This window comes from Schistocerca americana, chromosome 7, assembly GCF_021461395.2.
Source record: "Schistocerca americana isolate TAMUIC-IGC-003095 chromosome 7, iqSchAmer2.1, whole genome shotgun sequence".
Taxonomy (NCBI): Eukaryota; Metazoa; Arthropoda; class Insecta; order Orthoptera; family Acrididae; genus Schistocerca; species Schistocerca americana.
The window spans coordinates 584,113,696-584,129,738 of NC_060125.1; positions in this window are offsets into that span (position 1 = coordinate 584,113,696).

Here is a 16,043-nt window from a genome sequence, read left to right on the forward strand (position 1 = left end):
AAAGAATTAAATAATCCGATTTCCTTATCCATTAGACGTAACACATGGTCAAATCCTGTAAGAAGGATAACTCAATTGATTAGATTTTCCTATTAACAGGACTATCCACCCATAGTGTACTTTATTTAGAAACTAAACTAAATTGAGTGAGAGGTTCATATGTTTTCTGTTATTTAGGTAAAAGCATACTAAATTACGATAGTACTGGTAGGGTTATAATGTGTAGGGCACAAATACGACTTCAATAAATGTAGACAGGGAAACGGGGCTCTCAGCCGTTTTTGGGAAAGTCGAGATAGAAAATTTTACGCGTATGTATAAATTTTGTACTTTCGCTCGTATTCAATAATTGTGGAGCCGAACGTGTTAAGCGGTTAGTTTCAGGAGCGCGAGGTCCGTGAATCGCTTTTTCTTCCCACGTGATTATAATGACTGTACAAACTGTCATTACTCAATGATTCTATTATTATTTGCGTAATCTGTATCCTGGAAAAAAGAGAAAAAAAAAATTCGCATTGAGGCTGGAAAAAATGGAAAATGAAAAACTTTCAATCAAATCGGTACAGTAACCTTATTTATATTCTTTTATCTATATATGTGGCAATTATAATGCGTAACATACTGAGCGCAGTACGAAACAGGATAATACTGATCATACAAACATGGGAAACAATAATTATTGCGACATACAGCACATGTAGTGAACGCCAAATCCTTGAATGTGAATGGTTCTTTAAATGTGTCTGTTGAAAAACAAACTTGGATTACAATCGTAAGTGGTTTTCAGGCATCATACAATTTCGCGGAGTACCACCCATGTCCAATATTGGAATTACTTAGGAACTAAATTAAAAAAAAAAAAAAATAAAAATATACTGGGAACGAGATTCGATCAACAGGTCTCGGGCTTATGAAACTAACCGCCTGGCTGCGGAAATCTTGAGTACTAACGACCATACGAAGCATGTAATTCACGCGTTAAGTGTTCAAACTCAATTTTCTCTTAAACGGTTGAGAGTTGCGTCTTGCTATTTAATTATGTTGAAGTCCTGGTCGTGCACTACATCATCTTTCAATATGAATCAAATCGGTGATGTGAAGTTCGTACAGTTCCCTTGTGAGCTCCATTTCTAGTTATTTCTGTCTGGAGATATATCAGCAATGCAAAATACAGCAGTAACGATGATTTCAATTAAGAATTGCAGCAGCCTTTTTAAGATTTACGAGATGATCCATGGGTGTTTGAAGAAATTCGTAACTTACTGCGGAGACGAGTGTAATATTGCAAGCAAATGCGAGGGCGATAGGAGGAATATTTCCTTTAAAAGGTACGAATTTACAGTAAACTGTAACAGGTAACGTGCTGAAGTGATATCGTATATCTTGTTAAGGTAGGCCATGGGTCAAACATGAGTTCACTTGAAGAGGGACTTCGTGTAAACGTTTGCGCTTCAGACCATTTCTACTAATTATGGCAATGTCGCATATAAAAGTTACTCATGGTTCGTAAAAGCACATTCGCAGTTACTTCACAAACAAATTTTGCGTATCCTTGCTTACTGTATAGTTTTTGCTGCTACACTGGGGTGCAAAAGTTAAGGACGGAAGTCACTCTCGGATGATGTTTCACTCTCAAGCAATTTAGCTCGATGAAACTTGGACCATACATAGAATGAATAGCTCCAGTATAGTGCGGAAAGTATCTAAAAAGAAATACGCAGTGGAACGGACATTAGTGTCATATGTATTAAAAGACAATGATTACGTTGAAGTCACCGCTATTTTTGAAGGTGGCCTATGCATTACAAAAAGTCCGGCATGAATAGTAGTAGGGTGTGTGATCATTAGGGACGGCAATGTGTCTCCGCATACTGTCCACGAGGTTTGTAAGAAGTTCTTGTGGTAGAGCGTTCAATTGCTCCGCCAGTGCTTTTGACAACTGTTGGATAGTCTTCGGTGCACGTGGACACACTGGAATACGTTGTCTCAACGCATCCCACGCGTCATCGATCGGATTTAAGTCGGGAGAATGGACAGAGCAGTCCATATGGTGAATAATCTCTCGTTCCTGCGCATTCCGATGAGATCGCGCACTGTCTTCCATTAAAATGATGCAATGACACAGTACACCTCTGAAAATACGCACATTGGTAAGGAGTATAGTGTCAAAATATCGTTGTCCTATGAGTCCACCGTGTTCAGAGTTTTGGAGGTCGGTACGCTTGTGCAACATAATACCTCCCCACAGCATACCAAAACCATCACGTTCGACAATATTCCTGGGTGCATTACGTGTTCTCACCTCTCGCCGCCTGGATATCATCCTCATACTGTTGAACAGAATACCAGCACAATCGGTTACAACATTGTAATAATAGCCGGCCGAAGTTGCCGTCCGGTTCTAGGCGCTGCAGTCTGGAACCGCAAGGCCGCTACGGTCGCAGGTTCGAATCCTGCCTGGGGCATGGATGTGTGTGATGTCCTTAGGTTAGTTAGGTTTAACCAGTTCTAAGTTCTAGGGGACTAATGACCTCAGAAGTTGAGTCCCATAGTGCTCAGAGCCATTTGAACTATTCTGTAAAAATAAGGTAGCGGAAATCAGGATAAAAGCAGGGCTCCTCGAAAGTAATAATACAATGTCTGAAGTGCACGTGTATCGAATTTACTATGAGAGTTGTAGATACGTATAAGACATAAAAAGCTACGACTGAATTACAGAGTTTTTTGCAGAACACAAGTAAAGAAACGAGACGTTTGCATTTCCTGGGTGGAAATTTGTATAAAGCATTATTGCATTGTTAGTGGTTTGTCCAACCTCTATTCTTCCCAACTACCACAAAAATTGTCATCGGGATTGATTCCGTTAGGTTATGTAGTTCTCCCAGTGAAATTGTCGCATATTCTTGTCGTATTGGTCTTCTCAACTCACATACGGCCACAAACTGCCTTCTTTTGCGATAAACACGCCTTGTGAGTACGACAAAAGTTCTTCCACTTGGTTCAAATCTGGGCTACGTGCAGGCCAGAGCAAGTCACCGCTGTATTTATGTTCAGAATACTTTCTGACTGACGAAACCGTACACGGGTGCATTACCTTGTTGAAACCCCTAGGTCCTCATGTATTCTAATCAATTACGTTTCTAGCATTTCAGTGTACGTGGTACAATTCATTTTAGAGTTCAGAAAAGCAGTGCATGATTTACCTCTAGTGCATATTCTGCCAAAAGCATAGCACTTCCACCACCAAAATTTATCCTCATTCTTACCTGATCCTCTATTCTCAGCTCATGCCAGTAATACTGAATTCCATCCTGCCCATCTTAATGAAACTTATTTTCATCAGTGTAGATCACTTTATCCCATCCTGAAGTCCATGACACATATTTTTCAGCAAACTTCAAAACATCCTGTTGCGCTTGGGTGTTAATGCGGGTTCCTGCAGTCGTTTCTTGAATGGAAGATGTCTGTCATGTGACAAAATTTGTCGTAAACGTGTGGCAATTACTGGCAACTGTAAATCAAGTTGGGAGGAATGAAGGTTTGTGGCCCTTGGTAAGCGCATGTGTAACTCGTTCTATGCCTCAGGTAATTTTAAACTTTTCACATTTTTTTTCCGGTCTGTTCGCATTGTGCCCCCAGCATAACGAAATTCTTTGCTTGGAACATTCATCTTTGTGGGAACTGACATTTAGAGAGTCCCATTACGTACCGAGTTTTGCTTTTCCATCACGTGACAATAGTTTCCGCGTGGCATTATCACAATCGTGGTTAATGCGCCCAAAATCCGCTGTCATTAATGTTGTCTGTTTCCTACCTACAGTAAAGGCACGCACGCACACAAAAACACCGTACAGAGCCGACTGCTTTTATACCGAGTTCCACCCTTTACTTCCTGTATCGTTGATGCCTTGTTGTTTATGGTACCACTGACATAAAATAACATACCATTTGACTGCATTTGTCGATATAATGGATTTAATACTGTGCCATATACACTGTGACCATCTATTCCAAGCGACAAAGGTAGACGTGAGAAAATCTGCTATAGTACCCAGTCAGCAGGTGATATGGGAATGCTGCAAATAAATAAATAATCAGAAACGGAAAACGGACTGTCACTCTTCTTTTGGTAACCCATCATGTACCAACGGATACACTGGACGCACTTGTACATACACACTTCGAAACACCGCGTTTGATTAATTTCCTGACGTCAACCTCCCTGGTACATTTTTTGACTCAGTCCACTACCTGGCGCTCCCTGCAATGTGTGTAGAGAAGAGCAATACCTATTCATGTAGTGACAACAGTTTCATACATTTCTGTCACACGATGAAAGAAGGTGGCAGCGATAACTGATAGGTGTGCTCATGTTGAGTGTCCGCCGCTACTAGCCCAGAGAGGGTGGCGTTGTCTGTTGTCTGGCGGGTAGCACAGGCCGGTTATTAATAACGGCTCGCCTTGTTGTCAGCGTGTCCCCTCTGTAGCAGCGGCGGCAGCAGCTGTAGCTGGCCCAGATACAGTGTCCGTCCACTTGGCGCGCCTGAAATACGGCTCCAGATTAGACACGCAGCGCGCAGCGCAGCGCACTCTGGGTAATTGTCGGTCGCCACGGCGCGCCATGCCATAAGAGAGGGCTAGAGAGAGAGAGAGAGAGAGAGAGAGAGGGAGGGAGAGACAGAGAGGAAGGGAGACGGAGGTTCAGAGCCGCAGGGGATGACGCTAGCGTTGTCCCGCGCTCTCCGGCGTGTGTTGTGTTGATGCGGTGCCGCCGAGGGCAGCGGAATCAGCGCTGCATTAGCATCGCAGATGTAATCACTTAGCACAACGAGCGGCGCTCCCATTTCGCGGGTATCCCGCCACCGCCGCTGCCGTGGACGCCAATCTGTAGCACAGATTACACAGCTCGCGGCGCGCCAGCCAGAAGAAGGCACAAGCAGCGGCCGGCGCTTTGTCGCCAGTTTAATGGTGATCGCGCCGGAGCGTGAATGAGGTGGCCTGTTTGACATACAGGTCTTGTACTCCCCGTGGCGGCTACCATTACCCACACGGTTCCTAACGGTAGCGTCGATTCACAGTGCCACCTAGCCACGCTTCCCCTTCCCCTGTGTAACGCCCGTTTGAGGGAGACGCAACTAAGCCAACCAGCGTGTACCTTCAGTTTCTAACCCTAATTCATTCAATGCCTAATGTATTTGGTTTTACGATCCTCCATCCAGAGTGTTTGCCCTTTAGCGCAAACTACAGAGTCTGTGATTAAAAGTAGGGTAAGTGGCATTCCACAGGAAAATAATCTGAATGCACTTCTGGTACGCTAAATAGATCTCTTAAGAGTAAAAAAGTACAAGCTATTTACCGCTTAGTTTTGCACTTTGCGATGATGACCAAACCGAGGCCTGGACTGCATTTACAATACTACTAGTAGAGGTGAAATGGCAGGGGAAAGCAGAGACGATGTTACCTCTAATGAAGTTTCAGGCATGGATTTTCTAGAAAACGCAGCAGTAGCCTAATGTATGTGCTTTTAAGAGTACTTACAGTACTATTTTTTTCGTATTTAAATAGGGAATATTTTGAATTACAGGTTGTACATCTCGGAAAAGTAATCGCAACATCGAAAAACAAAGTTGAGCAATCAAATTTCAGAAATACATATGTCTAGATAACATTCCAAGAACACAGAGCAAGCGCGGAATAAGCCAATGCAAATGTGAATTGCTGGTACATTAATAACAGGTGTAACCACCAGAATGTTGAATGCCAGCCTGCAAACGTGCATGCACCCTATTAAATAGGTGCCGGATGTCAGTTTCTGAGTTCCATGCCTATTGCACTTGGTCGGTCAGGGACGGTTAATGCTGGTTATGGATGACCGGCGCAGGTTCGAGTCCTCCCTCGGGCATGGGTTTGTGTGATTGTCCTTAGGATAATTTAGGTTAAGTAGTGTGTAAGCTTAGGGACTGAAGATTTCAAACATATTTGAACATTTTGGTGACGCTGGATTAGTCGTACCCTTATGTCCCATACGTGCTGTATTGGAAACAGATCTCGTGATCGAGCAGGCTAAAAAAACAAGTTGCCACTCTGTAGAGCATACTGGGTTACAGCATCAGTACCTAAGCGAGCGTATTCCTGTTGGAAAATATCCCCTGGAATACTGTTCATGAATTGCAGCACAACAGATCGAAGCACCAGGCTGATGAACAGGTTTGCATCCAGGTTGCGTGGTATAACGGCGAGAGTGTTCGTGCTGTCGTACGAAATCGCAACTCAGACTAAAACTCCAAGCACGCAGGTCCAGTGCTTCCATCTCGAAGGCTGCTTGGGTGCTGGTCCTCAAATGTCCTCGTTCTGACCAACACACAGCCATAACTGGCACCGAGGCAGAACCACCTTTCATCAGAAAACGCAACAGACATTCACTCAGCTATCGAATGAGCTCTCGATCGACACCACTGAGGTCGCACCTGGTAATGGTCTAGGGTCAGTGGAAAGCACGCTGAGGGCGTCTGGCTCGGAGCTGTCATTGAAGTAGCAGATTTTCAACAGTTTTTTGCCACTGTGGTGCCAGCTACTGCAGATGAAGTACGATGAGCCACAGGCATACGCCGCAGCGATGGTCTTCCCTCTCGGTAGTGCCAAGTGGCTGTCTGGAGCCTGGTTTTTTTGAGACCGTACATTCAAGTGACCACCACTGTAGGGAATCCTGTACAATGACTACAGTCTTTCCAAGCCTTTGTGTAGAGTTCAAACAGGAACATCCTGCGTCTCGTAGCAGTATTACACCACCCCGTTCAAACCGAGTGTGGTGTCGATAATGGCTTTTTTCTCATCTTAAAGGCACTCTTGACTAACATGAGCCCAACACATCCAGTCTCAACGGTAACTAACGATCGCAACCATTACAGCGTGTATTTAAAGCAAACCTAATTTTCTTCCTCATAGCGGTGCTACTAGAGCTGTTCTTATGCCACTCGCGCGAAATTTGAGTACACGTCATCTTTCAGATGTAGCAACAAGGCTAACAACTTTCGTTAATGTCGCACAATTCCGTTTTCTTTGTGTCAGTCTAGGTCACAAGGTCATTGAACCTGGCCACACATATACATAATGCGATAAAGGTTTAGGTCTCCGTGAAAAGGAAAAGAAACCGCATATGCATTTACTACCCAGGACAGGACGGAAGCAATGAAAGAGGTTATCAGAAATTTTTCCATAGTGGAGATGAAAACAAAAAACTTTCTAACAATTAAAGCCATGGATGAAATAGCCAAGGACAAAGTTACAAAAGACACAGAATTAAATGAAATAAGATAGAGGAACGTAAGGTGGGTCTATACCTGCAAATAAAATCTTCAAACAGTGCAGTCCAAGTATTAATTAACTCTTGAATCAGTAGAAGCGAATTTGAGGGGCCCCACATTGGTCCTTCATCAATACCTCTATCACTAGTGTCTTCTGTGTGTTGAAAACGCTTAGGTATTATTTATCAATTTTTGTCAGCTTGTTATATTAACTTTGCTTTAATTGCTCACATATCCTTGTTTCATAATCAACGTGGGTTCTACTCCTACTCGTATGTATTGTTTATGCTACCAAAAAATCTTCGAAATATTACCACAGTAAATACCTACAACTATGCGAACACTAACTGACCATGATGAAAAACTCTGATGTTTTGATAGTAATACACATGGTTTAGCAACAGCTGTATAGCTTTGGCACTCATTTACTTAGTATGCTTCAGCATGCACTTACACCAGTTGCACTCTCAAATACCCAATGAACCTTTCGCTACTTGAAACAGTGTAGACCGAAAACTATTTACCACCCACACTGCGTACCCAACCCACCCACACTGCGTACCCAACTTTATAGGGCTGGCGTTGTTACAACAGTTTTTTGTGTCATAACTTGCTGTTAGGCGCTGCTTCTGTACGGTGACACAGGGGGGGAACACAAGCATTAGTGTACATCACCGTTGGAGACAGTCAACTTGGGTCTGGACACGGTGAGCAGTCCTCTGCTCGTAAAGCTAGCTTATCGAAACAACGGCAGGAGTTCTGCTGCTTTTCATTACTATAGAAGCATTAAAGGAAGGGAGAGAGGTCCTCTTTCCATACAGGAGTTGATGAACGGGGGTCGGAAGTTCGAATTAACTGGCGATTTGGGTATTGCTCTTGGGAGAGGCAGACGGCCAGTCGCCCAGAAATTCTCGAAGGAGTTGCCACTGCTGCGAATGCTGCACGCAATGGGCTATCTTCAAGCAGTGCACGAGCTTCGTCACGACATCTGAACGTTCCGTGGTCCACCTCCCAACACACCTGAAATGGTATCTCTAGTGCGGTTCCAGACTGTCGTTGATGTAGGTGGTTATCACAATGAGCAAAGTTTGTAATCCGGTACATAAATACAGAACGAAATTAACAAATCTTACTCTTTCAAGTGAGATATAAAATATGTATCATTTAATGGTTTATTCGTTATTTCTCCTCCACATATCCTTACAAATGTTTGGACTAAGATTTATTGTCCGACGATCAACAGTTTACGTGGGGCCCTCCCAAGTACAGCAAGTTTGGCTATAACCACCCTGTACGTTAGTGGCTGCTTGTTTTTTGCCCCTTTTGCACGGTTTCTCGCGTTACATCTGATGTCGTAAGAGATGTCCTATCATCCTGTGCCTTCTCCTTGTCGGTGTTTTACACTTATTCCTTTCCTCTCCGATTCTGCGCAGAACCTCCTCATTCCTTACCTTATCAGTCCACATAATTTTCAACATTCATCTCTAGCACCACATCTAAAATCATTCGATTCTCTTCTGTTCCGGTTTTCTCACAGTCCATCTCTCTCTACCATACAATGTTGTACTCTAGACGTACATTCTTAGAAATTTCTTCCTCAAATTAAGATCTACGTTTGATTCTAGTAGACTTCTCTTGGCAAGGAATGCCATTTTTGGTACTGCTAGTCTGGTTCTGGTGTCATTGCTCAGTCCGTCATTGGTTATTTTACTGTCAGGATAGCAGAATTCCTTAACTTCATCTACTTCGTGACCATCAATCCCTATGTTATGTTATTCGCTGTTCTCGTTTCTGTTACTGCTGATTACCTTAGTCCACATCCTGAACTTATAGACTGTTCACTCCATTCAGCAGATCATGTAGTCCTTATTCACTTTCACTCAGGATTACAGTGTCATCAGAGAATCGTCTCACTGACATCCTATCACCTTGAATTTTAATCCAACTCCTGAAGCTTTCTTTTATTTCTATCATTGCTTCTTCGGTGTACAGACCGAACAGTACTGGCGAAAGACTACATCCTGGTCTTGCACCCTTTTTAATCCGAGGACATCGTTCTTGGTCGTCCACTCTTATTATTCCCTCTTGGCTCTTGTACATGTTGTATATTACCCGTCTCTCTCTACAGCTTACCCCTACTTTTCTCAGAATTCTGAACATCTTGCACTATTTTACTTGTCGAAAGCTCTTCCAGGTCAACAGATCCCATGAACATGTCATGATTAATCTTTAGTCATGCTTCCATTATCTACCTCGACCTCATAATTGTCTCTCTCGTGGCTTTACCTTTCCTAAAGCCAAACTGATCGTCATCTAGCACATCCCTAATTTTCTCTTTCCGTTCTTCTGTATGTTATTCTCGTCAGCAACTTTGATACCTGAGCTGTTAAGCTGACTGTCCGATAATTCTCGCACTTGTCAGCTCTTTCAGTATTCGCAATTGTGTGGATGATATTTTTCCAAAAGTCAGATGGTATGTCACCAGACTCACACATACAACACACCAACGTAAATAGTTGTTTTGAAGCCACTTTCCCCAATAATCTTAGAACTTCTGATTGAATGCTATCTATCCCTTCTGCCTTATTTGATCTTAAGTCCTCCAGAGCTCTATTAAATCCTGATTGTAATACTGGATCCCTTATGTCTTCTAAATCGACTCCTGTTTCTTCTTCTATCACATCGGACAAATCTTCCCCTCATAGAGGCTTTCAATGTATTCTTTCCACCTGTCAGCTCTCTCCTCCGCATTTAAAGGTGGAGTTACTGCTGCACTTTTAATGTTACCACCCATGCTGTTAACGTCGGCGAAGGTTGTTTTGGCTTTCCTGTATGCTGAGTTTGTTCTTCCGACAGCCGATTCTTTCTCAGTTTCTTCATATTTTTTCTGCAGCCTTTTCGTCTTAGCTTCCTTGCACTTCCATTTTATTTCATTCCTCCGCGGCCTATTTTCGACGACATTAGGTGGCCGACGGTGAAGTAGTGTGCGATAGATGTGACTGGTCGTTGGTAAGCGAGAGACGGGGAGAACGTCCCGTAGGTGCCCATACTCCACATGAAACCTCCGCAAGTAGGAGAGGGGCACCAGTATCTCAGTAAGCGCCAACTTAGAACTACTTAAACCTAACTAACCTAAGGACATCACTCTCATCCATGCCCGAGGCAGGATTTGAACCTGCGGTAGTAGCGGTCGCTCGGTTCCAGACTGTAGCGCCCAGAACCGCACGGCCACTCCGGCCGGCAAATAGGTTTCAATTAGAAAATGATTTGTTTACTTGTGTCTCAAAAACAGAACCACGATTTGACAAATTATTAATAAACAAACAAGGCAGCCTTCTCACACAAACCGTTGTATTTCTGTGGTGGTATAGCATCTGCTACACTTGATTACCTTTATCTGGCTAAGTGGTACCGTAACAGATATCGCTGGGGTCAACCTATGAATAAAAACTGTTAAAAATAACGAAATCCTAGTAAGTGTCAAGAGTGATTTTAAGTAATACAAATGAGAGACATTAGTCATTAATCGTCAAATTGCAGTTGAACCGGTAGAGCGTCGTGCATTTGCGTATAATCGCTGCATCGTACAAGTACTGTTGATGACTTTACTGGTCTGGTATGACTTCCGATCTACGTGATAGAAATGACATTAAGAACAGGAAACGCCGAAGAATAAATAGCGTAATGTTTACATCTGTACTGTTTTGACGACGAACGAGCATCTTCTACGAGGGGTGGTTTGTTATGTCTAGTAAGAAAGCAAGGAAAAACGTTTGTTTCGTAGACAACTCACCTTACTTCTCGACGTAGGTTCCCATGAACAATATACGTTTGATCTAGCGATCCTCCAGCTTTTTGAACCCATCGGAAAAACAGGTTCTGGCAAACTCCGCAAAATACTCAGACTGCAATTATTACTTCTTCATTTGATGGAAATTTCTTCCCAGCAGGATAAAGTTTCAAGTTATAGAGTGACAAGAAGTCACTTGTTGTTATCTCTGGTGAACAGATGAATAGGGTGGATGAGGAGCCAGTTCAGAGCCCAATTGATGCACATTTGCCATCGTTTCCGCTGATGTGTGGCATGATGTATTGTCCTGAAAAAAGAACATTTTTTTCGTGGTAGCCTTGTTCTTTCTTCAGCCAAGCTTCAAACTGTCCAACAAGGGTCCAGCAATAGTTCTTCCATTTTCCAAGTAATTCCTTGGGAAGAAAAAAAACCATGTGCAGCTGACACAATGGCCTTTGCCTTCGTCGGTGCCCTTTCGTCAGCCTTTGTCCATTGTTTTGACCGCCGTTTCGACTCTGCTGTGAAATGATGAATCCACGTTTCATCAACAGTCATAAATCGGTGCAAAAGTCTTGCGGATTACGATTAAAAATCACCAAACATGGTGTTTAAATATTGTGCCCAGTGGGCTTTTAGTCGAGTGTTAGCAGTCGCAGCACCCAGTTCGCACATAGCATCATAGCCAGTTCTCCGCGCAGGAAATTATGCACTTGAGATGCCTAGACTCTCAGCAGTGTAACGAATTGCTATTAGGCGTTCTTGCTTTAACATATAAAGGATTTTGTATTTAGTTTCCTTTGTGGTGTCCTCATTTGGACGGCCGGACCGCACTTCGCCTTCGATGCTTGTCCGATCACGTATAAATTCATTAACCCATTACTGGCCAAAACTCTATCGGATCATTTTTTGCAAACTTTTATGCATAAATACGTTACATTGAGTGATTAATTGAATAAAAAGTTGTTTTGAAAATTTTCAGTTTATTAGAACAAAAACTACAGACCGTCCCATTTTTGGGACATTGGCCAAATGCGCTATCCAAATTCACAACCTTATTCTCCATGCATAATATTGTAAGAAACCACACAAACAATAAATAAAAAATGTTTCAATATTATTGAACGTCCATTCAGTATAAACTGAAGCAAAAGACTTGTCGTGTACACCAACAATGCACCTATCACAAATTTTTGTTGTTTTTTTCTTGCAGTAAACACATCTCTTATGTGTTTTACTCTCTTCTGTGTTTTACTTGGCACAATGAAATGATTTTCTGGATCTAGTCGTACGTCTGTGCTCACCCGTCCTCCCATCAATTTGCTTCCTTGTGGTCCTCTGCGTTTTGGCACTGATCCTGTTTTCTTTGATAAGTAAAACATTACTATTCTCTGTCGGACATCCAAAAGTGAGAGCTTCTCTCTGATGTACCGGCTACATCTTGTACAACAGACTCATTGTTCAATACATTTTCGTCAATGTCTTCTTCATCTGTTATTACATCTGCATCGGGTGGAATAATCGCCAGTTCTACGTCATCATCTTCATTGTCACTCTCTTGATGGTTCGCTAGTTCTGCTAGAACTTCTGCAAGTGTAAGTCCACGCGGCATGTTTTTATCCTGTTGGAATCTTAAAATTCGAATAGAACATGAAAAAAGCAGATATAAAGAACGTAAAATGCAATTCTTCTCTGTATAATACGTGTATACAGGAATAGGGCACATCAACAATAAATGATAGTGTAACGTGCCATTGTCCCATTATTGGGACGCATAAAATATATCGATATTGCACTTACTTGAAATATCTGAAGTATACTTAATCTTACATGGACATCCATAAGTTCATAACAAACACGCCCAGACAACTAAATCATAGCTCATTGTCGTCCAGGAACTACCAGCAGACATACAGTGCTGCCAAGTGCGAGAACAAAAAATCGGCAAGTTTATATACGTAGAAATAAGTAAAATATACGCGTCAAGAAAATGGGACAAGGGTTAGTAATGGTTTAATACAGAAGTAAATAGTCTTCAGTACCGGTACAGTGTCCGTGTGAACTTTGCCTATTCTGTTTTGATTTGTGTGGCAGTCCAACCCTTTAAATGAAAACATTTAATATTAGCAAAAAACTTTTTCTCCAGTTTCCATTGTAGTTGGCACACTGATAATTTAGGACGGCTGTCAGCAATGAACTGCATACTGTACATTGTTGAAATTCTTTATACGATCTTTGGAATAACTGAGCTAACGAACCATGAAGGCGCTACAAAATTATTCCTTTTTTTCATGGAAATTTACCAGACTTATCAAACAACCTTCATACAAAGAGCGATACGCACAACGAGGAATGCCGCCTTCTGATCTAGATAAACCTCTTCCGCCGCTGTAGCTTGCCAATAAGTCACTCACTGTGGCCTTGTACAGTAAATGTTCTGACAAATGACAATCTCGCCGACAATGCAGTATTCAGCCGCACTGCTAGCAACGCTCCTCGAGTTGGAATTCTTGTCTCTGGTACCTCCGCCCCGGCCTCTTGACGGTGTTGCAAATTCTTTGTGACGATGTTACAAGCTCTCCTAACTTCGAAGACTCGTATTAATTCGTGGCCTTGAAATGTATATTTACGAACTTCACTTTATATTTGTCGTCATTAACCAAAACGAATTTAATAGAGCTACCCATATACCAACACGAAGAGAGAAGTTTCATTCGACAAGGTGACTGTGGCCCTTTGGTGCAGAGCCGAGTGGAGGGTGTGAATCAGAGGCTCAGGCCGTTCTGTAACCGAGTAGGCTACAGATTCCTTGACTTGCGCCATCAGGTGGCGGGATTCCGGGATCCACCTAATAGGTCAGGAGTCCACCACACACAGGAAGCGGCTACACGGGAAGCGGGGGCTGTTTGGAAAAGACTGGGCGTTTTTTTTTAGATTAGAGGGCCTCAGGAAAACACATAAAGGGCATCCGTCTAAAAGATGGCACGTAAAACACAGTAAGGTAGTTGTAGAAATGATTGGTACTGTAGTTGTAAATTGTCGGAGCTGTGTTGGGAAAGAACCAAACCTATCAGCCCAAATGGTTATTGTTGTATTCTCCAACAGTTTATTGAACGTAACTGCATGAACGTAACTGCATGATACGCGAGAGGTACAATATATTACGTCCTGTCTCCTTCTCTCCTGTAAAATGTTATGTTGTAATTAGAAGTGTTAGTGGTAAATGATACATTACATTGGGCGTAGCGCTCTAGCGTGCGGAAAGGGGAAGGGAACGAGACTCGGATCAAACACGGACAATACAACAGCTGACTGTACAATATCTACATCTACATCTACATCCATACTCCGCAAGCCACCTGACGGTGTGTGGCGGAGGGTACCCTGAGTACCTCTATCGGTTCTCCCTTCTATTTCAGTCTCGTATTGTTCGTGGAAAGAATCATTGTCGGTATGCTTCTGCGTGGGCTCTAATCTCTCTGATTTTATCCTCATGGTCTCTTCGCGAGATATACGTAGGAGGGAGCAATATACTGCTTGACTCTTCGGTGAAGGTATGTTCTCGAAACTTCAACAAAAGCCCGTACCGAGCTACTGAGCGTCTCTCCTGCAGAGTCTTCCACTGGAGTTTATCTATCATCTCCGTAACGCTTTCGCGATTACTAAATGATCCTGTAACGAAGCGCGCTGCTCTCCGTTGGATCTTCTCTATCTATTCTGTCAACCCTATCTGGTACGGATCCCACACTGCTGAGCAGTATTCAAGCAGTGGGCGAACAAGCGTACTGTAACCTACTTCCTTTGTTTTCGGATTGCATTTCCTTAGGATTCTTCCAATGAATCTCAGTCTGGCATCTGCTTTACCGACGATCAACTTTATATGATCATTCCATTTTAAATCACTCCTAATGCTTACTCCCAGATAATTTATGGAATTAACTGCCTCCAGTTGCTGGCTTGCTATTTTGTAGCTAAATGATAAGGGATCTATCTTTCTATGTATTCGCAGCACATTACACTTGTCTACATTGAGATTCAATTGCCATTCCCTGCACCATGCGTCAATTCGCTGCAGATCCTCCTGCATTTCAGTACAATTTCCCATTGTTACAACCTCTCGATACACCACAGCATCATCTGCAAAAAGCCTCAGTGAACTTCCGATGTCATCCACCAGCTCATTTATGTATACTGTGAATAGCAATGGTCCCATGACACTCCCCTGCGGCACACCTGAAATCACTCTAACTTCGGAAGACTTCTCTCCATTGAGAATGACATGTTGCGTTCTGTTATCTAGGAACTCCTCAATCCAATCACACAATTGGTCTGATAGTCCATATGCTCTTACTTTGTTCATTAAACGACTGTGGGGAACTGTATCGAACGCCTTGCGGAAGTCAAGAAACACGGCATGTACCTGTGAACCCGTGTCCATGGCTCTCTGAATCTCGTGGACGAATAGCGCGAGCTGGGTTTCACACTTTCGTCTTTTTCGAAACCCATGCTGATTCCTACAGAGTAGATTTCTAGTCTCCAGAGAAGTCATTATACTCGAACATAATACGTGTTCCAAAATTCTACAACTGATCGACGTTAGAGATATAGGTCTATAGTTCTGCACATCTGTTCGACGTCCCTTCTTGAAAACGGGGATGACCTGTGCCCTTTTCCTATCCTTTGGAACGCTACACTCTTCTAGAGACCTACGGTACACAGCTGCAAGAAGGGGGCAAGTTCCTTCGCGTACTCTGTGTAAAATCGAACTGGTATCCCATCAGGTCCAGCGGCCTTTCCTCTTTTGAGTGATTTTAATTGTTTCTCTATCCCTCTGTCGTCTATTTCGATAACTACCATAGATGTAGACGTCCGTCGATCTAGCCAGAGATGTGGTTCTTCTCGGTCGGCTGGTACTTCGATCGGCGGTGCAGTACGGCGGCTTCGGTGGTATC